This window comes from Misgurnus anguillicaudatus, chromosome 18 (assembly GCF_027580225.2).
Source record: "Misgurnus anguillicaudatus chromosome 18, ASM2758022v2, whole genome shotgun sequence".
In the NCBI taxonomy this organism is placed as follows: Eukaryota; Metazoa; Chordata; class Actinopteri; order Cypriniformes; family Cobitidae; genus Misgurnus; species Misgurnus anguillicaudatus.
The window spans coordinates 30,615,567-30,641,193 of record NC_073354.2 but is presented as its reverse complement, the minus strand read 5'-3'; the positions used below and the strand labels follow the sequence as shown (position 1 = coordinate 30,641,193).

The window sequence follows — 25,627 nt, the reverse complement described above, 5'->3', positions numbered from 1 at the left end:
CTTGGGAGTGGCTTCTGCGACTCTGCTTGCTTCCTGTAATCACATCACTACTAGAGCAAGCTCCTGATTGGTAAACGCAGCGCGATTTTCTGCCAAAGTTCAGATTTTTAAACTTGCGCGTTTCCAGCAGCAACGTTCAATTCGCGTCATTCACGCAAACTAGACACGCAAATGAGGCAGATTCGGGTCTACCATTCGCACGTAAGACCTTCAGACCTTTACATTGACATCAGAACATTGAAATCACTCTACGACATTTTCCTGAGAGAAACGGATTATTACATGTATTGAATATAGAAAAGTAGGTGTGTGAACTTGCGGCAGACTGACAGCTGGAGTGGGTGGGGTTAACTGATGCTCCCCTTAACATTAGCTACAAAAGCTACAAAAGCTACAAAAGTCAGCGACACCAAGCGACACGCACTTGATGGGCGTTCCTTGGCTAGTATCGAAAAGCGGTATCAAAAGTCACTTCAGATGTATTGTTAAGTTACAAAAACGATGTTTTTGGATTTAAAAGTATTTGAAGAGTTTGGTTCCAAAACGCAATAAATCCATTTTGACAAATTTTGGTAAAAACGTGTTTTCTATACCAAGAAAGTGACAAGATGAAAACCACTATTTTCTGTTACAAACTTTCACAAAGCATCTTTAGGTTATAAAAACATAAAAAATTCAAATCCATAACTTGATTTTCAAAGATTTATTATAAAAACGGATTATTTTTTCCACAAAATGCAATAAATCCATGACAAGTTTTTATTAAAAATGCTATAAATCTATTGAATCAATCGCCTATATAAATGTGTATTCATCTTTGCCATGTTATATTCATTTAGTTGACTAGTTGTACACACTAATTAAAAAAATAAACATTAATGGCATTAATCAAAACACTTACTTTGTGATATTAAGAAGTCATCGGTTATACTTGACGTCCTCGCTTAACGTTTTTCAAAGCGATCATCTGTAAAATGTTTTGGTCCTGCTCGATTTTCGTTGACTTTGAGTAAAATTATGGAAAGTTTTTCATAAGATCCTCTGGGGTCAATGTGTTAGCATGACAGTAACTTGATGCTGTCAGCCCGGCCAAACAAGCACCGGTCTCCCGAGTTCCTCTGCGTAAATTATTACATGTTGATGGCTTACATTTCTTTCCCGTCACAGAAAACCATCACAGGTTTATCAATGCTATCAAAGTATTATTTTGTTTTTGTTTGTTTGGTGATCACGAAGTACATAGTAGATGAGGAAAACTAGGACTCCGTGTACTCAGCGCGCCGCCATTCTTTGTTTACATTGCGTGAGGTGCGCTGTAATCTGTGGAGGAGTGGATTTATGGCATTCTGTAGAAAAGGGGGAGTGGCGTTTATTGCATTTTGGGAAAAAAGGGAGAAAAGATGACAGAATAACACTGCGGAAATTGGATTTTGCATAAAATTAAGAATTTACTTTATAATACTGACCTGATATAATACTGATTCTGGCAGTAACTCATTTTTTTCAAAAATGGCGTTTATTGCGTTTTGGAACCAAACTCTTCATTTATTTCTCGATAAAAGTAACAAAATATATGAGATAAAATGCCAAACTTATCAGATACAGTATATACAGAAAAACGCATTTCCGCCATCTTGAATTTTTTCTTCGACTCGAGCCACAGACTTACGTCACGCTGCCCCTACATTCCGATTGGCAGTCGCTTTGTCGCATCGCTCAGCATTTGCATAAAAAGCCTATTTTGGCCCCACCTTGCTCGGCGCAGCGGCAAGCTCGTCCCTTGTCTCAGTCAAACAGCCACTCCCATTGAAAATGAATGGTAGCCTGTGGCTCTGTCTCTTGTAGCTAATGTGACTGGGGGGTCAGCCGTCTAGCTGATGTTTGCTGCGTCCAAAAGCTTATGGAGCTGTCTTGTTGCCTCGCTGCCTAATGTGGCAATGACTCTGAAAAACACATTCGGACAGACTTCATAGGCAGCGTAATGGAATTCTGTTTGAAATATAAACAGAAAACTGCAATACTAATTTCTCGCTAGAAATGCAATTAAAAGGTGTAAAAAGTACAAATATAACTTTATTTATACTAAATGTGTGCTCGACCAGATCTGACCAATCACATTCTCCGTGCACGCCCATGCATAGACTGTAAAAATATGGACGTAGTGTCCGTGATGTCACCCATCGGTTTGTGAAGAGCTTTGTTTGAAGCTTAAAGCAGGCGGTGCCTGCCATCACCATCTTGGCTTTGCGTCATCGCGCATCACTCACAAATAACCAAAAATGGGTAAAGAGGTGGGACGTAGGTGAAGCTGAAGTGGCTGGTTGCTGAAACCACACCCGCCTACTCAAGTGACAGCAGTGGCAGTTCACCCGTCACTCAAGTGGCCACACCCTTCTTTATGCAGAACTTTAAGACTTTGGGCCCTATCTTGCAGCCAGCACAATTGACTTTGTCAGCAAACTAGGGAATGAACTTGCGCTCCCTGGGTGGTTCAGCGCAAAAAGGAGGCGTGTTCTGGCGCAAACCATCCCTAATGCAATTTTGCAGTTTCAAAAAACAATTGCGCCACTGACCAAAAAAAAAACTAGTCTAAAGTCAGTGGCGCGTTGCACGTGGTTCATTATGCTATTTTAAGGGCGCATGCTTGACCATAATGTGTAGCGTGCACAACGCGCACACACTTTGCTTATCTAATCTACACAGATGCAACAGTTATCTTTGCAAATCATAAATTGTTACGATAAAAAATATTAACACATGAGATAAGGGAAATCATTGTGTTGAGCATTGTGATGATAGTTTTTATTTATTGTGTGGCTGCGTTAAAAAATTCTCATGCAAATAACGATTAAAATATTTTCATAAGTTTGTTGATTGGCTGTATTACGTTTATTTTATGTAAATAATAATTAAAATGTTTTCATAAGAAACATTCATGTATATGAACTTGATTTTTAAGTGTACTTTGGGGTTGGACCTTGCTTGCGTTTCTTGGGTCCGATTTCAAAGCCCCCAAACCCTTTCAGCGGTGAGGGTGGACGCAGCGATGTCCTCTGCTGGCGTCAGGTCATGTGAAGAGGCAGATCCACCTCCCGTTACATGGAGTGCCCGATTTATGCTGGCAAGCTTGGGATTCCCCTGTCTCCTGACATCATTGTAGTGCTTGGCGCAACGAAAGGGATGCCAGCTGATGAGACAATTGTGGCTATTTCCTCTCACGCCTGTTTAACCGACGCTGATTTGGACGGGTTTCTCCCATCCCCATACAAAACAACTTCTCTGTCTTTGACTGCTCTTACAAGAACGTGGGTCTCCTCGGCTGTAAACCGCTCCTGGCATGCGCCTGGTAAATCCGTCATTATAATAGCAACCCGCCATGGAACTTGTGCCCTTGCGCTTAAAGGGAATGTTGGATAGCGTTCTGATTGGTTTATTTGACGTTACGCCTAAACCACACCTATGAATAATTAACCTACTTCAGACCAACCCCTTATTAATTTGAGCCTGGCGCAAGAGTTATTTCTCACGCCGGGAAAATAGCAACAGCGCCCAAGATCCGCCCACAAAGTCACTTGCGCTTTGCGCTTCGCACTTGCGTTTCAGATCGTTAAAATAGGGCCCTTAATATCATTTAAACAGATGAGTTACAAAAAAAAATTCATTTTAGAATTTTAACATGGAGGTCTATGGGTATTAAATCCCTTTTAGAGCCAGCCTCTAGCGGCCAGTCGATGAATTGCAGTTTAAGACACTTCCGTATTGGCTTCATCAGAGAGACCAGAAGGTTGCCCTTCAACGCCCATGCAAAGAATTGTGGGACAGGACAATGAAGGTATCTCAGGAGACAGGAAATAAACCTAACATTGAATTCAGACGTGCCCTGATGCCTTCTACCCCAGCCGTTATCAGAGAAGAATCGCAACAAGAGAACGGAAGTGCATTTTCAGATTTTGATTAGAGTTTATGAGGCCACATGAATTATTAAAAAAATAATGACTTCCAAGACAAAAGCATTTTGACACCTATAGAGGATTGTTGTATAACATGTCTTAGGTAACCGTGCTTTCATCTGCAGATAATTGGTTGAATGAAAGGATCAGTTGGCGAAACACATCGGAAATTCTGATCTCCTCTGTTTGATCATGATTCATTTTTCACTCACCTTCAGATTTTATCTAAGACTGTGATGTTGTGAAATAATGATCAAACGTGTTTGCAAACAAAGATCAAACACTTGGTTCAACTATTGTGTATGAGTGTCGCCTGAAATTTCAGTGCATTAATGCATAACATTTTACTAGTAAAAAAAGTTTAACAGACAAATCACTGATTACAAACAACATCTCAAACCAACCTAAGCTGGTTCGCTGGTTTACGTTGTCCTACCAAGCTTATCTTTTAGCCTGCTCAAGCTTATTTGTACTTTGCACAGTAACAATAAAGTTAAATCTTAACCATATTTTCTAAAACCATACAAACTATTTTAGGTAGTTTTTTTCCATTAAGAACAATACAGACAAAAGCTTTGCATGTTACTGAAGCAAACAAACAAACAATCTCAGATTGCTGTCTTTTTGTCGCCTTTGGTGGCTTTTGGAGTCAAAACTTGTCATGTCTCTGTTCCGAGTCATTTTGTATAACCCTCTCTTGTTTTGTCGTCAGTCAGATGGTGTCTGTTTAAAGCGTATACAATGACTAGTGCTCCTTCACATGTTCCCGGGTTCAATTGTTTGTTTTGGTATCGTTCTCCCCTGTCATCTGCCTCCATATTGTGTCTCGTGGGATTTAATGAAAGACTAGGACTTAATGACATTGAGCTCTCCCCCAGTGAGATGAGCGTCTCCGAGTCCCCTGTACGACCCGCTCCTGGCATATGTTTTTAATTAGCTTATAATAGGCGCATTAAGCTGAAAGCGTTGTGCATTTATGCATTCCAGATGTTTTGGGGACTCATATCAATGAAGGTCAGAGGTGCGGGTTCGCAGAGGTTTATCTACACCTTATGTCATGTCAGACACAATCAGAGAAACACGGTGACAGGTGCATTGTGGGACGTAGTGCTGTCAGTATGTGAATACCATCCCATCATGCAGTGCTTCAAAGTCTTTGTTGGGCTGAACTGCACATGAATGGCTGCTCAGCTGGAGCTGTCTTCATCTCGTACTGTATTCTGGGTTTTTTATTGTTTTGTATGCCATCTCGTTTGATAATGCTTTGCGCTCAGTATAATGGATGCTTTTTTTCTCTCCGACTGGCAACTGCGAAAATTCAGCATAGTTTGCAAGGGAGCAACATATTGATATTACACAAACATTATAGCTAATGGTTTGTTCTAACGCTTAAGTATTAAACATTATGTAATTTATTCAGCCCGGACCACTTACATGGGTAGCTTTTCTTAAAATTACAATTCTGTCATCATTATTTCACCCTCTTTTTGTTCCAAACTCCTATGGTTTTGTAGAGAAAAAATTAAATCTTAGAAATAGGAAGTAAATAAAATTCTGTCTTTACTCACTTTAATGTTATTATAAACCTGTATAAATTTCATTGTTCTAATGAACACGAAGGAAGATATTTTGAGTAATGTTTGTAACCAAACTTATCATCAAAGGCCCCAATGACTTTCATAGTAGGAAAAAATAATACTATGGAAGTAAAGATGAATTTTCATTTTTGGGTGAAGTATTCCTATAAGACAAAATTTCAATCTTTAAGTATACCGTCTCCATTATAGTTTGTTTGGTTACATAATCAGTATTCTGGTGTGCTGTCAAAATTTTTTGTTAACTGTTTACTTTGTTATTAAGTCTTTCCCTGCCATTTACTAGTTATCTCCTCAATTAAAAGAAAACATTTGCATGAAAAAAAACATGTTCCTGGTGAGTTTTTATGGTTATGTGTAATACCGTGATTATCCACTAGATAACTTACCCAATTTATTAAAAAACTGAAGCAAAAAATGATTTATACATTTTAAACTCTGTGTATGTTTTGATAAATGTTCTGAATCTGATCTCTAACAAAATCCCTTCACAAAAATGCAATTATTTTAGCTTTTTGCTAAAAAAAATATTTTTGAAGAAAAAGACCCATATTTAAGAGTTTATAAGCAGAGAAAAAAATATAGATAGGATGAAACGTTTTTTCCCCGTTTTTTTTGTTTGTTTGTTTGTTTGTTTGTTTGAAAGCAGAGGGTCTGTTCTAATATTTGATATATTTGTTTATATCAAATAATGTTTTAGTATTTTTAGAAGAACATTTTACTGGAAGGCCTTTTTTGAAACTTTTGTGAACCTACCGAGCCCCTAAGGTGACATTGGAGTAAAAAAATTGAAAGTTTAGTTTCATGTGCTCACGTGAAACTTTTATGTGCAGATTTTTTTTTTAAAGTTTAGTTTTGCATGAAACTATCGCCTGCGCACATGAAACTATCGCGTGTCCACGTGAATCTATCCCGTGCACACATAAAACTATCGCGTGCGCACTTTATTTAATCTTGCCCCATTTCCCCTTAGGGGCTCCGTGTGAACCATAATGCACAGCAAGATTGTTTGTTTTTGTGAACAGCCAGCAGACAAGAAGCATTCGGGGTGTCATGGCAATAGCAAAAATTATGTTGCATTATGTGTGATTCAATAAGATTGTTACAATGTCAGAGATGTAGCATTTTTTTATGTGCAACTAACCTAAGCTTACCCAAAAATTGAACTCTACTGTTTGGACATTTGTTTCTCCTTCTTGCATTTTGTAAATAATGCAAATCAATTTTAGTTCACCCTTCCGTTGGTCTTTTTGTAGACTAATTTTTGCAAACTTATTTTTAAAATGTAATTTTTTGCTTAACTTTAAATGCCTGTCTGAAATCGATTTTGAATCACAAGGATTCGATTCTGTGTTTCATGCACAGCTTGTTTGTGTACTACGGCTCTGTGATCAGTAGGAAGTCCTTATCAATCTAAAATCACTATGAGTTTGAGTCGTTATAACGTGCATTTAAAAATCCAACACTCGTCAAACACAATCATTCAAAATATTCTTTATAATCATGAAAATACCTGAAACAATTTGAAGAACAGCGAAATAAATATGCATCTAGATATTTCCTGGAATAGCGTTTGTAATGATACTTCTTCTGTGGCACAAATAAATTTTCTGCACGAGAGCGCCCTCTGGCTTTTGGATGTGGCACCAGTTCACCGTAATTCGTTAACATTCATTCGTTGTGAAAACGCGCATTTTAATAGTCACAGACCTACTTAACTTTACCGTTACCTTTTTTACCACATAAATTCATCTTTCGTGTGATGCCTTTGGCCTGGCAAAATAGATATTGAGAGTGGGTCTGTTTTTTGGCTCTGAGAAAAAGCTCTCCTGACTCCTCCGAGGGCACTTTCTCAGGTGCGTTCATATAGATGGCATAGTTAAAGATCACCCATCTGGCACCTAGCAGCTGTAGCTTGCTTGACATTTACTGTGAACCCTGTATGTATGTCTTCCTATTTACTTGCACCTTTGACAGAAATCACAGTGATGAGAAAGCCATGGTGGACGCCAGCTAGAGCACCACTAGATGTTTTCATGCCCTTTTCCCTTTTGAAAAAAATAGTTCAGGCTGACCGAGTTTGTTTTCTTGTTTCAAAAGTCCTCCAAACCAACCAAACCTACCTTAGTCTGGTTTAAAGGATTAGTCCATTTTCTTAAAAGAAAAATTCAGATAATTTACTCACCACCATGTCATCCAAAATGTTGATGTTTTTCTTTGTTCAGTCGAGAAGAAATTATGTTTTTTGAGGAAAACATTGCAGGATTTTTCTAATTTGAATGGACTTAAATAGAGCCCAACATTTAATACTTAACTCAACACTTATCAGTTTTTTTCAACGGAGTTTCAAAGGACTATAAACAATCCCAAACGAGGCATAAGGGTCTTATCTAGAGAAACGATTGTCATTTTTGACAAGAAAAATAAAAAATATGTACTTTTAAACCACAACTGTTCATCAAGGTCCGGTCCAGCGCGACCTAACGTAAATGCGTAGTGACGTAGGGAGGTCACGTGTTACATATATAAAACGCACATTTGCGGACCATTGTAAACAAAAAACTGCCACAAAGACATTAATTAGTATCAGTTGACATACAACAACGTAGGAACGGTCCTCTTTCTCAACACATGTAAACACTGGACCGGAGTTTCGCATTCGTCCTCTGTGACCTCTTGACGTGATGACGTATTGCGTCGGGTCACGCTAGCGCATCACGACCGGATCTAGCCGAGAAGTTGTGCTTTAAAAGTGTATAATTGTCATTTTTATTGTCAAGAGTGACGGTCGTTTTGCTAGATAGGACCCTTGTGGCTCGTTTGGGATTGTTTGTAGTCCTTTGAGGCTCAGTTGAAAAGAGCTGTTAAGTGTTGAGTTAAGTATTGGATGTTGGGCTCTATTAAAGTCCAATAAAATTAGAAAAATCCTGCAATGTTTTCCTCAAAAAACATAATTTCTTCTCGACTGAACAAAGAAAGACATCAACATTTTGGATGACATGGTGGTGAGTAAATTATCTGGACAATCATCTAAACTGGACATTTGAAGTACTTTATGGTTGGTGACCATCATCTATATTCTACTGAACACGATGTCTTTTCAAAAACAGATTATAACTGGCTTTTTAAGTAAGGTTGATTAATGCTAAACTCTGTGTACACTTAAACAACTGTGATGCCTGTATTTCTAAGTGGTGAGATTACATGTGTAGAGTATATCCACCCACAGCCTCATTTTCACTAGCGAGAGAGATATTTATGTTTGTTTGTGGTTTAACGGACGATCGGAAAGCAGAACCAAGTCCCTTTTCTTATTCATCACTGCAGTTTTCTCTCTTTTGCATAAGAAGAGCACCATGGGAAACGGACATGCCACCTATTAGCATAATATACTCATTGTGGGTGCATGCGCGGTGGCTGTGTGTCTCATCTGTGCATCCTCTGTGCTCATAACAATAACAACAGTCCCCGAGGAGTTTAATACCACAGCCGCGGCCACGAGACAAATAATGTAGAGAAAGAGTCATTTTAGAGCAAGCTGTGGGTAAATGTATGGAAATGATCCATTGACTCTCTGTAAGACCACCTACACCTTAGTTCGTAATCTTATTGTAGCTTTAAAGCAGAACAAAACTAGTGCTTCCAAAAATATAAATAACATTGAGTTTCATATAATGCTTAATCAAGTAACTGAGAGACACTGCGCTGTCTGTGCCAATTTTCGACTTCCCTGCTAGGCACTTTAGCAAACCTTGACTGTTCTCAGGGGGTTCAAGGCTATTATTTTGCAATCATCATTGTTATACAGTCAAATTTGGTTTGAATGTCAAATTGGGACTCGAGGTTCCCCAAGGCCGTATCAGTGGGCCGTCATTGTTCTGTCTCGCTTTTTCTGCATGCTTAATATGCCCTCAGAGAAATGAGTAACTGATTTTTCACCAGTTATGGATCAGCAGCTGATTATAGATGAGTGCAAGTTGGCCATTAGGAGGTCAATCAATAATGTTATTGTACTTCGGTAATAAGTTGTTGATAAAGACCGTGTATAGTATGATTGCATGTATGAAAATAAACAGAAAATATTGATGACGATTCTGAAGTGATGATACCTTTGAATGCTGCTTGAAGGGTAAGATATGACACTTTTGTGTGCATTATTTCAGTAAAACATAAGCAAGCAGATGGTAATTTTGATCATATATAAAGCAGTACTATGTAACTTTTTGGATTAAAATAAAAGATTTTTTTTAAAACCCGATTCACAACAGTAAACTTATTTTTTGGACCATTTTGGCTGATAAACCAACTAACCAACTTAAGATTTTTCCAGCAGATCATTTTATTATTACTGACGTCTATCAAATATATCTATCAACTATCTGACTTTGTTTATCATCATATACATTAAGAAGCTATGCTCCACACCTCTCATCTTCCCTTTACAGACAAACATGTCACATGACCACTCCTCTTTCAAGCTGGGCCACGCCCTCTCACATCACACCCCTCCCCTCTTCAGCTCAGTGACAGATTGTCTCTAGAGGCTTCATTCATTATATCTTCTCACTTCCACCAGTCTGGTGTCTGGACAAGAATGCCAATTGCACAAAAGAGTGATTGATTACCTTTGTCATAACAAAAGCATGGACTCCAATGACTTACACGCATGCCGTGTTACCAGGTTATGGATCGTTGGCCTTTACTCCGAATATAAAATCTGTTGATTTCATGATAAGTTGCATTAGGTGTGAAACTCAGATGTATTCTAGACATAGCCGCACTGTTATGGATTTCATGGAAATCAATGAGAGACTTGGCAGGCTGAAATTTTCCAGAGAATAGCGTTGAAATTAGCAATTTGTCCCTTAAACTGACTTTGACAGCACGAAATTTGCTATCGGGCTGGCGAGCGGATTCGAGTCCGTTGAATTACACCTATAATTGGCATAATGTTCAGACTCACATAATTTGCTTCTTGTAGGTGATTGATGTCACTTATTCAAGGATTATTACATAAATTTAGCAAAGTACACTGAATGAAATCTGATATTGCTGTTAATTTTGTTCCATCTCCGTAATCTTGTCCAATCATGATGGTGAGGTAATGTTTCATAAGGGAAGCGGGAGAACATTCATCGTAACAACCTTCATCTGACTCATCACTGTCAAAATGGACATTATATGGCCCAGAAAATTACCACAGAGCTCCTGGTTATGAACAGTTTTTCAAGGGTAAACTACAGCATGTACAGTACAGTAGTATGTAGTGTTTTGGATCTGTGGCCTTGCAGGTAGGACACGAGCTGAGAGACAATTGTCTGATTCATGTTTTTACATTTCCTTTGATGTGTGTGTATTAGTACATGTTAACGATATGCAAAAGGTACATACCCTAAAATAAACGATGATGCGAGTTATCATCTCCAACGTAAATCTCTTTTCTTGGACTATAACAAACACACGGATTGTAGGCAACAGTTTACTTCCTGGGATTGGTGATGTAGAGAAGACCGACATTATCATAATTCCTCCCACTTCAGACTCGCAGCCTGTAAGTTAACTCCTGTTAGCAACCGAATCTTTCAAACATGGTAAGGAGCGTCATGTTTCCGGCTGACGTCAGAAGTATTTAGAGCAATTACAACGTACAGATTAGCTGACCAATCAGGGACAGAGAACTTTTCAAATCCGTGCATTTCAGGAAGAAAGTGAAATCTGGAGCTACAAAAATGTACGGTATGTAGAAAAGAATGCGTTTTTTTTTTACCTTAAACCACGTGAACACATTGTTATACCAAATACACAAAATAGCATTGTTTTTTTAGCAAGGAAATAGGTGCTCTTTAAGGACGCATTCACACAAACACTCTAATGGAAGTGCCTGGTTTATTAACAGATGCTGTAGTCATTGAAGATAAGAGAGACTATTACAAATTATAATTAAATGAAGTTTTTGAAAATGGTTAAGTCACCAAACACAATTTACATACCCTGTTGAAAAGGCTGTCTTAGACCGGATACGCATTTGATTCTGTTTAAATGGTGAAATGAAAACTCCACTTTTAGAAAAAATTCTGATAATTTACTCACACACACGTCATACAAGATGTTCAATCAAGAAAAAATTCGTATTTTGAGGAAAACATTCCAGGTTTTTTTCCATATAGTGGACTTTAGTGGGCCTCAAAAAGTTACAGGCAGTTTTTCAATTCCAAGAACGCAAAGAACAGACTTCGTTCTCTAGTGGAGATCGGTTTTGCCAGGCGACCTTGGAAGAACAAAGAGCGATCTTCCTGTTGGTAACCTGACCTCTGCCATTGTTTTGCCGCAATGACTTCTGGGGCATGAAGCGATTTTAGCGCGCAAGTGTCATGACTGGGAACAGGAGTAAGGACACAAGTGCAAGTTCACGATGAAATAAATAACATTTAATAACAAATGAGAAACCAAGCACGAGAATAAAACAACGGGGAGGTAACACAGGAACATCCAATACAAGAAACAGGAACAGACATGAAAGTAGCGACAATGATCCGGCAAGTGCACATACAACAGGCAGGGGTAGATATACAAATATACACAAACAGACTAACGATACACAGGTGTGATGAGGCAGGTAATTAATTAACAAGAGTTCAGGTGACGACAATCAGAACAGAAACAAAACATGACATGGACCAACCGTGACAGTACCCCCCCCCCCCCCCCCAAAGAGTGGCTTCCAGACACAACCACCCAAACATAAATAAAAACAAAAGTCCGGGAGGGTGAGTCTGGGGGGAGGGATGGAGGGCTTGGAGACCACGGCGGAGCCGGCGGAAGCCGGGGCGAAGGCGGCAGGGCAGGGAGCCGGAATGAAGCCGGAAGGGCAGGAAGCCAGGGCGAACTCGGCAGCGCAGGGAGCTGGAGTGAAACCGGCAGGGCAGGAAGCCGGGACAAAGCCGCAAAGACCGGAGCGGCCATCTCGGGAACCGAGGCAGACGACTCGACCCTCCTGGACGGGCAGGTAACACAGGAACATCCAACACACGAAACAGGAACAGACATTAAAGTAGTGACAATGATCCGACAAGTGCACATACAACAGGCAGGGTATATATACACAAACAGACTAACGATACACAGGTGTGATGAGGCAGGTAATTAATTAACAAGAGTCCAGGTGACGACAATCAGAACAGAAACAAGACATGACACAGATCAACAGTGACAGCAAGTCTGCACTCGATGCATCCTCGATATCAAGAACACATCCGAATATTTTCAAGCGTCCTCTGTACTTTACGTTCTTGAGAATTGGAATTGAACTTCGACATCTAATGATGATGTAGAGCGAGAACACAAGAACGCAAGATCGCTGAAGAACGCATATTGAGAAACAGCCACAGTTTTAAAGGCGCAAAAGAGGATGTTTTCGCCGACTGAGAGTCCAAAGACCGTTACTGAGTTTTTGAAATGAGCGCATGCGTAAGAACAGCCCCCCTCCTTCAAAGTTCATTTCTAGGGAACGCCTTCCAAAACTCGTGCACAAGTATTTGAACACGAGTGTTTGTTTACCACCGGCATATGTCGCGTCAGTGGATTCATTATGTGAAATGATATGATAATAAACACATAAGACGTTAGATCAGTCGACGCTACTACCATTTCAGCTAGCATGTAGCAGACTGGCCGTCTTACAACTACAGTACAAGAACAACGTCAATATACCTGAATAACAGTACAACAATAATTATTCCACAAAGAAAAAATAATCACTGTTACCTGTCGAGAAGAATTTATGCAAACTGTGCGTCTGTCTTGACACTTCTCTGTTCCTTCATTGCTCTCCAGCGTTGAAATATTTCTCCAATAACGACTCTGGTTAGACTCTGGATAAATTAAAATTTCTTTTGCGTCCTCCTTCGGGTTTCTTCTCTACCATGGTGCAAATTTGAGGAGGACAAGGAAAACAAACCGAAACTTACGTCGAGTTTCATGCGCCGTGCGCATGCGTCGCCTGTGTAAAGTTACTGGAGCGTGCACGTCTCTCACAAGAAATGTAATGGCAGTGATTGACAAGCCAGAGGGCCAATGAGGATTGCGATGATTGCGTCAATGATTGGCTGATGTTTTTAAGGCCCTACCTTGTGCACAGATGACGTATATTAATATTATTACTTTCAGTGCACCTAATAAATAGTCTTTTATCAGATAGTAAAGACAGTTTCAAGTAATACTGCAAAAATGTATAAAACAAAACATCCTCTTTTGTGCCTTTAATGCAGTTCTGAACGATCCCAACTTTCATTGCATTCCTTTAATGACATTTTTAATGACATACTAGCTGGACTTAAGTCTAAACCAGAGGAGCATTGAAAAGGATTTTGGTATTCCAATTTAATGCAAATGATCCAGACACAAGAGGGCTCAGATCAGCTGCTACAGTATGAAAAAACATTGCATCCTCCTGCAATGAGATGACCGTCTCTCACCACAGCCGAAGGCTTAGAGTCCGGCATCGACTGCCATTATTTCTCCCTCAGTAAGTGCCTTTGTCGTTTTTAACTGAAACTCCTTCCAGCTGTATAGAGTTTAGACACAGAGACACTGGGGAAATTAAAAGCAGTAGCAGCAGAAACTGTTACAGCGTGCGATTGATGATCCAGGTTCAGGTCTGTGGATCTCTGGCTAAACCTGCTCTCTGTCCCAGCGGCTCGGGATAGACGTACAGTATTATTTGTTAGCGAGAAGTTTGTTTTTGTCAAAAGTTTACAAATTTTTTTTATTGATTATTGTTTGAGATGGCCCAATTGATAAGCTACTGGCATGTGTTGGTAAAGATTTACTGGAATGGCGCGAATTGAGCGTTGCCGCGGCAAACGCACGAGTTGAAAAATTGTAACTTTGGCGGAAAAAGGCACTGTGTTAAAGGAATAGTCTACTCATTTTCAATATTAAAATATGTTATTACCTTAACTAAGAATTGTTGATACATCCCTCTATCATCTGTGTGCGTGCACGTAAGCGCTGGAGCGCGCTGCGACGCTTTGATAGCATTTAGCTTAGCCCCATTCATTCAATGGTTCCATTTAGAGATAAAGTTAGAAGTGACCAAACACATCAACGTTTTTCCTATTTAAGACGAGTAGTTATACGAGCAAGTTTGGTGGTACAAAATAAAACGTAGCGCTTTTCTAAGCGGATTTAAAAGAGGAACTATATTTTATGGCGGAATAGCACTTTTGCCTGAAAAGTCCGCTCCCCTTCTCACTCTCATAATGGGAGAGGGGGAGTGTTCCTGCGCCGAGTCGAAGTACTCCCAAAAGTGCTATTACGCCATAAAATATAGTTCCTCTTTTAAATCCGCTTAGAAAAGCGCTACGTTTTATTTTGTACCACCAAACTTGCTCGTATAACCACTCGTCTTAAATAGGAAAAACGTTGACGCGCCTGGCCACCTCCAACTTCACCTCCAAATGGCACCACCGAATGAATGGGGCCAAGGTAAATGCCATCGAAGCGTCGCGGCGCGCTCCGGCGCTTGCGTGCGCGCGCGCAGATGGTGGAGGGATGTATCGGCGGTTCTTGGTTAAGGTAATAACATATTTTAATATTGAAAATGAGTAGACTATTCCTTTAACCAATCAGGACTTTGCTGTAGTAGTGACATGATTACAGGAAGCCACCGGAGTAGCAGAAGCCCCTCCCATGACACAAATTTCCGCATGAAAGTCTATATGACTAGAATTTTACGTGTGGCTTTCACGCGTGAATGAAGCGAGTAAACTCAAACTGTTCAAGCGGAAAACTAGGCATGGTAGACGTGATTTTGACGCCTCAAATGCGGCTGGTGTGAACCCACGGTTTTAGCTATTTATGGAACTGGGGTGATAACCTTTGACCTATACCCATAATTCCATATAACTGCTCTCTTTAAATGTCATTGATGTCGTTGTGTCAGCACATAGTAAATCCAATACGATGGAGACTATGAACATGGTATGCATCTGTTACCTCTGGAATATTTATTGCTATATCTTTTATTGTTGTAGATTGATAATGGACTTTAACGCTATGCTTCATTCAATGCTTTAGCATAAATGTTTCATTATACTGTCACTGTGGTGATTGGAAAGAATTTACATAGCGTTATGGTTGAAACATTAAGGCATTTTTCCTTTTATGACTGAGTATGTAACATGCATCAGAGAATTGAAGTGTAGATACACTTATTTAAATGCAGTCTTTGTTGTTTATGTCAATTCATACCTGCACAGTCCTGCCGTTGTGTGATGTTTGTGACTTTTCACGATCGTCTTATATCTGAGGCTGTGATTCCATTAAAACAGGGTGCACAGCTCGCCGCACGCCAGTGCAACTCGGGCAGCAAACCAAATTATCTGCTTTTGTGTCATTTCCGGCCGGTTGGGCTTGTTGGATACGCTCGGCCCTGTTACTTTGTCTGCAGCACAAATGGCCCCGGCACACTCCCTTGCTTCCCTATAGAAGTGCGCTGACCTCACCGCCTTGGGGTCCAATTCGGCTCAGCAGGAAGCAGCATGGTGCAGACGCCTTGCCGTTCTCGGTCGCTATGCCAGGCCCTCATTTATGGCTGCTTATTCATTTGGCCTATCACCGAGAGACGGTTTACGGGTGCCGTGTGTGCGTGTATGGCATATGGTTAGGGGGTATAGCTCTCCATTTCCCATCTTGCACCTGCTCCTCAGACGGCGATTGGATGAGGGGACACAATACTTCAGGCGGTTCAGATCGACGAAATGAAGCAAACCGCGAACTCCCTTGCATACTCACCCCTCCGGGCCCCCAGCTAACTCATACTCAATTATTTGTAGGTCAGCTGTGTTAGTAGTGTGATTGTGTAGCCATTTCACCATTATTCTCAAAAGATCTCTCACCGTACCAATTTGGATGTAAGTGGGGTTTTACCAGGTCACATTAATGCTTGCGGGCTTGATGAACATACCGTGTTGTTGTCAATGCAAGCAGCTGTCGTGTATAAAAGTTCATCAAGTACATTAGCACATGTGGAGGCAGATGCATAGCCGAGTCTTACAAATAAACTCTGCAAATGCAAACATTTGTTGACTGAGACTGATGTTTGCATGTCTGTATAGCATAGCACACTCTATAAAATGGTGCTAAAAGTGATTAACTGGTTTGTAATCATAGGAGAACCATTTTTAGTGCTAAACAAAACCTATATAAAACCTGTGTAGAACCATATTGTGCTATGTTGAACCACAAGTGGTGCTATAGTCATGCTTTAGCACCACTTATGGTTCTTCAAGAATGCTATAGGTGCTATAAAGCGCTAAAAATGGTTCCCCTATGATTACGAGCTTTTAGTACTATTTAGCACAATTTTTTCATATTTTAATGCATAGAGTTAATAATAGTTTTCATTTACACTTTTTGTATAATTTACAGTCTTGATTTTTTATCACACATTTACACTCATATCAGTTGTGCTATTTATTGACGTTTCTACGTAAATAAGTACACTAAATTGTATTTTTGTGTAGATAATTATAGTGTAAATAATTCATATTTGTATAATAATGATTTTTTTTTATATAATAAATATTTTAAGAATTAGGATTCCTAAAAATGTTTTACTGGTAACACTTTACAATAACATTGTATTTATTAACACAAGTTAATGCATATGCTAACATGAACTAACAATGAAAAACAGTTCTGCAGCATCTTATGTTAATTTTAACTTTTACTAATACATTTTTTAAACAAAAGTTGAAACTGTTAACATTAGTTAATGCACAATGAACTAACATGAACATTGTATTGGCATCAACTAAAATTAAAGGTGCCAAAGAATGCATTAAAATAATCTGTTAAATTGTTCTCTGATATCTACATAGAAGATATGTGGTTTTATTAAGTGCAAAACTTATCCAGAAATAGTTTTACATGTTAATTTACAACCCTAGGATTTGCCTTTGAAATGAAATAGTCTATTATTACCTTATTTGAAATGGTCATGAATAATAATGTTGAGCTCTGCTCTGATTGGCTGTTCAGTTCAGTAGGTTTGTGTGTATGTAAACAGACTTTATGTTTGATGCTGTATCAGACGAAGATACAGAATATGAGGAATAATAAATTGTTTGGAGATTGTTAAAGGATTAGTCAATTTTCTTAAAAGAATCCAGATAATTTACTCACCACCATGTCATCCAAAATGTTGATGTCTCTCTTTGCTCAGTCGAGAAGAAATTATGTTTTTTGAGGAAAACATTCCAGGATTTTTTTCATTTTAATGGACTATAATGGACCCCAACACTTAACAGTTCCAATGCAGTTCAAAATTGCAGTTTCAAAGGACTCTAAACGATCTAAAACGAGGCATAAGGGTCTTATCTAGCGTAACGATTGTCATTTTGGCAGGAAAAAACTCACGTAATACGTCGTCACGTCAAGAGGTCACGGATGATATATGGGAAACTACGCCCCAGTGTTTACAAGTGTGAAGAAAGAGGACTGTTCCAACTTTGTTTTATGTGGAATGATACTAATTTATGTCTTTGTGTCAGTTTATTGTTTAAAATGGTCCGCAAATGTGTGTTTCATATATGTAACACGTGACCTTTCAACGTCATTACGCAATTACGTGAGGTCGCGCTGGCGCGTCACACAGTCGGAGGAAGAAGAGAAGTTGTGGTTAAATTGCATATTTTTATTTTTCTTGCCAAAAATGACAGTCGTTTCGCTAGATAAGACCCTTATGCATCATTTGGGATCATTTAGAGTCCTTTGAAACTGCAATTTTAAACTGCATTAAAACTGTTAAGTGTTGGGGTCCATTAAAGTCCATTAAAATGAGAAAAATCCTGGAATGTTTTCCTCAAAAAATATAATTTCTTCTCGACTGAACAAAGAAAGACATCAACATTTTGGATGACATGGTGATGAGTAAATTATCTGGATTTTTATTTTAAGAAAATTGACTAATCCTGTAATGGACGTTTCTGAGTGGTACCTTTGTGGGGGTTTTTTTTTCAGTTTTGACCTGCAAAACGTAACTGTAACCTTAAAAGTAGAACTTTAGCATAAATGCTAGCATATAGCATTAACTAGCATATAATGCTAACTCAGCATTCACAACTTTGTTTTTAGCATTGTAACAACATTGTACTTAATTTAATGTGTAATTTAATGTACTTAATGTCAAAGTGTTCCAGTGATCTTTTGCATGGATGAGGTTTACATAAGAAGGAAGAAACAATCGTGTTTCAAATACAACCTTACGATAAGTGTTACCCCTTTACATTTATTATTAAAAAATGTACCCGCAGGACACAGAAGTACACAAAATTGAAGAAGCAGCTATATGTCACATTTCCATATTCTCATAACATATGCATTCCATCATGTGCCGTTGATCTACCTCACGGCACGTGAAGCGCAACGTTTCCTTAAGCAATGCGGTACAGCATCAACCGCAAATATGCCGTCAGGGGAACAGATGTCTTTAGCCTCATCGCCTGGAGTCCCATTTCCCACCTAATGAGCTGTGTCCCAATCCCACCGTCCTACCTAAATCCAACCTGGACAAACAGACACATTCACACTACCTCCATCACCGTGTCTTTCATCTTTCATCTTCCTCTGGCACTCTATCCTCTCTGCCTCATTAGAAATAAACACTTTCGCATGAGCCGTATAAATCAGTGCCTCTGCTTTATAGACTATTTCTGCATAGTTTAAGGTGAAGTGTGCAATTTATTTAATGTTAAAAGACTTTCTCTTACCCAAGCCTTATGTGCAGAGATATAATTAAGCCATTCTCAGATTGATTCCACTAGCAAGTGTTTATTTCTCAGCGGTAGCAATGTGTTGGATCATGTAAACGCTTAAACTGCTTTCATCAGGGTTTACAGTTTAAGCAAAACCTGTTTTGCACACAAAATTTGGTTTATTACCTCTTTTTGACTGCCTGTAAACACATTTAACAACAACTGGCTGCTTATTCAGTGCAGGATATAAAGTGCCAGACAGATCCAATATCGAGAATGACCTTTGTCATGTAGCTGTCAGAAAGTTTTTGTTCTTGAGCATTTGTAATGCTGTAGTTTGCGGATTACTCTCGTTCCTCCAGAGGTGTACGAGACTCTGACCCCGATCGACAGTTTACGGCCGCCATTGATTCATTTACTCTCCTGAAGACCACTCATAAACTGGGCCTCAGTCCAAACGGAGAGCAGAAAAGCTTTTACCTCAATTGACTATAGACCATTTTGATTAACAATACAGTTTAACAAATTATGATAACATGCTTGAGTCAGGGATTTTAAGGGTTATTTATTTCTGGCACAAATAACTTCATTACATCAGGAGAATAATTGGTGGCATTAGTCAAATTAAAATGCAGCCAGAGGTCAATTATTGAAAAAACTCAAACAGATCAGAACAGAGAAACTGTGGTCGAGATGAAAGCTGCAGATGACAGTGGACAGAGCGTGGATAAAAAAGGGCATTTACAAGTAATTGGTTTAATTTATGAGAATTTTATTCGCATTATTATGCAGAATGAGTGAGTGGTAAACCGGATTCAGTCACAGTCAGTCACATCTTTGAATATTTTTTAAATAGGATTTTACATGTATTTTCTAAAGAAGATATGACTTACAGAATGTATATGTCATACTTTATAATATAGAGAGATTATAAAGCCATTGTCTTCCATTGTAGGAAAAATAAATACAATGGAATTCAATGTGTGCTTACCATCATTTATCAAAATATCTTCCTCATTATTAATAACAAAACTTCCATAATATTTGTTTTCCTACAATGAAAGTCAATGGTTGCAATCAGCTTAAAGGGGACAGAGAATGAAAAACCATTTTTCCTTGTCTTTGTTGAACGATGGTAGTCTACCCTCATTCACAAACATACAAAAAGTGCCAAACATGCTAAACATCTCAGTTTCATAGAAATTCCTCTTTTAGAAATGTCAGCCAGAAAATGGCCCAATCTGAAAAACTGATGCATATGACATCACAGGCATCTAACTGCCCTTCCACTTTAAAATAATTGGCTACATTTTTTGTGGCAGCAAAGTCAGCCAAACAGAAATGAGATTGCAATTTAAGCCAGTTGGGGGAGCCAAATAGGTGCAAAACCACTTGTTTAAAATCCCCCACCCTAATAGAGGTTTTTGAGAGAGGTTTTTAGGAAGCTTCTAAGGCATTACAGACTCAAACAAAAAAAATGTGTCTACATGTCACTACTCTGTTCAATCATTCTATGGGCCCTATTTTAACAATCTAAGCGCATTGTCTAAAGCGCACAACGCAACGTCTAAATGGGTGTGTCCGAATCCACTTTTGCTAATTTAACGACGGGAAAAATGGTTTTTGCGCCGAACGCATGGTCGAAAAGGGTAGGTCCTATTGTAATGGGAGTATTTTGGGCGTAACGTGCAGTAAACCAGTGAGAGACTCAGCTCTCATCCCCTTTAAAAGCAAGTTGCGCTGGCGCTATATCTAATCCCTATTTAGATGACGGACTTTGTAAACTGAAAAACTAAGCGAAGGTAGAAGATCCCCAGTTTAAGATTAATGTTAAATAATTGTGTTGTTTTTCACTTGTTATGAAATTGTTATTTTTTTATTAAAACCTTTAAAACGCGTTTTCTTTTAGTCATGGAAGTAAAAAGCAGGCTTTTAATTGCTTTAAATGTATGGCTATCCAATATCATCAAAACATAATTTACAAGTATCTAAGATAAGGTTTGTACTGTAAAAATACTTTATTTGTAACAAACAGAAGATAAAGAATTTACAAACGGCTCTCCTCACGTTTCAGCACGTTGGACAGCGTTTTTTTAGCAAAGAGTTTTTTTAAACATTACTTAAAAATGTTTCTCATCTCACCATATCCACAGGTACAGAGTCATCATATACAATAAATCCGTGAGGTATAACATTAAAAAAAAAAATCATTTAAAAACAGACGCATTTGTTCAAAGCAAAGCATTTATTTACTTACCAGGCTGCAGGTGAAGCAGCTCTTTGCGCCTTCTAACGTCTCATAATAAGTCCTCAATTATGTCCAAGAGACTCAATAATAATCTTTTACATTCAATCCTTTAATCTTTCATATTTAAAAGCATTTTTGTGCTGCTGCGCATTCATGTACTTTGTGATAAGCAAACCCGCGTTGTCCTCCCGTTTATAGGCGCATTTTACTAATGCGCTCTTTAAATAACATAAAACACATTGCGCCATTGACTTTAGACTTTAGACCAGGTTTTTGTTGGTCAATGGCGTAGTCTATTTTAGTTGCCTCAAAATAGCAACGCGCCAACAATGCGCCTGAACACACCTCTTTTCAGACCAGAATGCCCATGGGCGCAAAGGGGGCGCAAATGCATTTGCTATTTAAACAACGCGGCGCTAAACGTGAAAATTAGGGTGGAAACTAGCGAAAGACACTTGCGTCGCGCATTGCGCTGCATTGCGCTGCATTGCGCCGGGTGTAAGATAGAGCCCTATGTCACCTTTAACATCATTCACCATGTGTTCATCAGAAAAAAATACGTTTATACAGGTTTAGAACAACATGGTGATGAGAAAATGATGACAGAATAATTTTTTGGGGGGTGAACTGTCCCTTTAAATTAAACTAAATTAGGCTTAGATTGGTCCATATTTTAATGGCCAACCATATGTTGAAAAAACCCCATGTTGAGGTAACAAAAACTACTGTTGGTTTATTTATAACCCAATGCCTTGTTCTCACCTATAGATGATTATCAGTCATGTGACCTTTTACGTCATCCGCCCTTTTTTTCAGCTTACTGCCGCCATCTTGAGTACCTACCAAGTACAAGTAGGCTACTGGCATTGGCTAGCTTGCTACGATTTACAGATTTCTTATCTTTTACTGTCTATGACTCTTACGGATACAGGAAATGGCTACGAAAAACAACATTTCGCACCTCGACTGTCATGAAAAGAAATGCTACTTTAAAAAATATATCTTGGTAAGGGTGTGATGCCTACTCAATCACTGATGCGTTCTTCCAGCCGCTGTTCGTTGCTACCGAACTACCACTAAGAAGGCGCGACACAACATGAAACTTTGATCGAAGTATCACCTGGATCTCTACACTTGAACACGAGCATTGAGAACATTGTTTGTGTACACAGAGTTTACTAAAAAGGAAGGTTTTACACAACTGACTTTGTCTGTTATGGTGTCCGCTCGTCATCTTTGCCAGACATAAAGAGTCGATTGCCGAATGCGAATGAATGAATCTCATATGAGGCTCCTTTTTCAACTAGAAGGTCAATATTGTTTTTCACTTGCGGCAAAACAACAAATTTTCCGTGCATTTATATGGAACTATGCTTTAGGAGCTACTGTATCCATCTTTACTCTCCTATCTCCTTACGTCGCATTTGGAGATCGATACCTCTTGACTGGCAAGATGGCGGCGAGCGGACACTAAAACAGACAAAGTCAGTTGTTCAAAACCTTCTTTTTAGTAAATTCTGTGTACACAAACAATGTTTTCAATGCTCGAGTTCATGTGTAGAGATCCAGGTGATACTTCGAGAAAAGTATTATGTTATGTCGAGCCTTCTTAGTGTTTTAAAAATAGCGATTTTGATGCTCACAACATATTGAAGGCATAGCTTCTAGTTCTTTTGCAACCCCTTCAGGTACTCAAACGTGCTGTACGTATGCTGCACACACGTCCTAAGGGTTTATAATAAAAAAAAACTCTCACATTCACAAAATACTCACAAAACACTAACATGACACTTAATTCAGATGTGACACATGTGATTTAGCGAGTATCTGGTAAATGTGAGCGGCTCTTTTATCATAAACCACTTCGAAGCATCTGCAACAGCCACGTATGATGAACATGACACGGCAAACACATATTTTGAGATGACGGGCCACACACATGACGGGCTAAATACTGTACATGTTGTGACGAGCTTCGATGCGTCCGATGAGACGTCTTTATTTACTCAACCATGAGGTTAACACAACCCATATGTTTGGCTAAATTGATTTTTCATTATGAATATCAAGTAAACGAATCCGCTTTTTTGTTATCTCCTTGTTTACATCCAAGACAAAAGCTTTAAAATGATGACAAATGCTTATCCATGGGATCAATATCCTATACGGCTGAAGTGATATATTTTAAATTGTTGCATCATTTACTGCAATGCTAACGCAATCATTTTGCATCTGATATTTGCATGTTGCAGTTAATTTTTTATGGTTGGTTAGTGAATGCATGCATATGTTTATAGCTGTGTCCATATGTTTTTGTTGGTTAACTATGTATTTTTCATGAATTTTGCGCATCCAGTAACAAAATGCTCTTACGCAACTTTACACTTTTCATTGTAAGAGCTATGCAAGATGTATTCAAGTACTTTTCTCTGGATTTTGGAACCGAGCGATTGAGCTCCTAATCCCGGCGATCACGCAGGTACCTGTAGATCCTTTCGCTCGGTCTGGCGTGCATTCGTTTGACCTTAAGTAGCTGTGGATTTGCCCTTTGCTGCTGGAATTAATTCAGTCTCTGGAGCTGAATTTCAGAGCTGTTTCAGCATTCTGCCTGCGGATCTATAGGCACATAATACCAGTGAGTTGAGTCTCAGTTCAATGTGATTTGTGTATCTTAAGGCAGGCTAATGATGAGATGGTATTATTGGTTTTTGATGAGCTTAGCCGTGTGTGCAGGAGAGAGATTATTCTTTGTTTCTCCGCAGGCTTTGTTCAGTGCTTTGAGGAGATGACAACTGATCTATGGAACAACGTGTAAAACAAGCTACTTCCTACGTCTACCATTTTACCTTGTTTATTTTTGTGTTTCTGCCGCGTGTAATTTCATTAAAACAGACTCATTTGCATATATAGTTAATGTGTGCCCGCAGGTAGTGAGAGGTTAGCTTTGCTAATGATCCATTTTGGCAAGATAAAACAAACAAGAGCGAGAACAAAATTACAATGATTTGGCCATTTTACAGCAGAGCTATTAGTATGAAGGCGAAATGTTATTTACAGGTAAGAACAAAGTAGGCTTGCTGTGTATTTAAATAATACATAGTGGGCTTAATAAGTCTTAGCCTACTACATTTTCTTATGTGAAACTCAAAGGAAGAAAGGAAACTGAGGACATACAGTAATATTCTGCTTAATTTCCTTAAAAAGCATTTTGATCTATCTATCTATCTGTCTGTCTGTCTGTCTGTCTATCCATCCATTTATACAACATTCTATCCATCCATACAACATTCTATCCATCCATACAACATTCTATCCATCCAACATTCTGTCCATCCAACATTCTGTCCATCCAACATTCTATCCATCCAGCATTCTATCCATCCATCCATCCATCCATCCATCTGTCCATTTATCCATCCATCCATCCATCCATCCATCCAACATTCTATCCATCCAGCATTCTATCCATCCATCCATTCATCCATCTACCTACAGTCTATCCGTCTGCCTGCTGACCTTTCTATCTATCTGTCTGTCTGTCTGTCTGTCTGTCTGTCTGTCTGTCTACAGTATCTATCTATCTGTCTATCTATCTGTCTATCTATCTATCTATCTATCTATCTATCTATCTATCTATCTATCTATCTATCTACAGTATCCATCTACAGTATCTATCTACAGTATCCATCCATCCATCCATCCAACATTCTATCAATCCAACATTCCATCTATCTATCTATGTATCTATCTATAGTATCTATCTATCTATAGTATCTATCTATCTACAGTTTCTATGCATCCATCCATCTATCCATCCAGCATTCTATACATCTAGCATTCTATCCATCCATCCATCCATCCATCCCTCCATCCACCTACAGTCTGTCCGACCTTTCTATCCATCTATCCATCCATCTAGCATTCTATCCATCTATCTTTCCATCCATCCAACATTCTATCCATCCAACATTCTATACATCCAGCATTCCATCCATCCATCCATCAATCCATCCATCTATCTATCTATCTATAGTATCTATCTATCTACAGTTTTTATGCATCCATCCATCTATCCAT

General features: G+C 38.9%; 1 protein-coding gene across 2 annotated transcripts in view; it reads left to right on the top strand.

Annotated features, from left to right (window-relative positions):
* nkain2 (sodium/potassium transporting ATPase interacting 2) overlaps positions 1 to 25,627 on the top strand; it is a 235,751-nt gene that overhangs the window by 108,632 nt on the left and 101,492 nt on the right. The window lies entirely within an intron of this gene.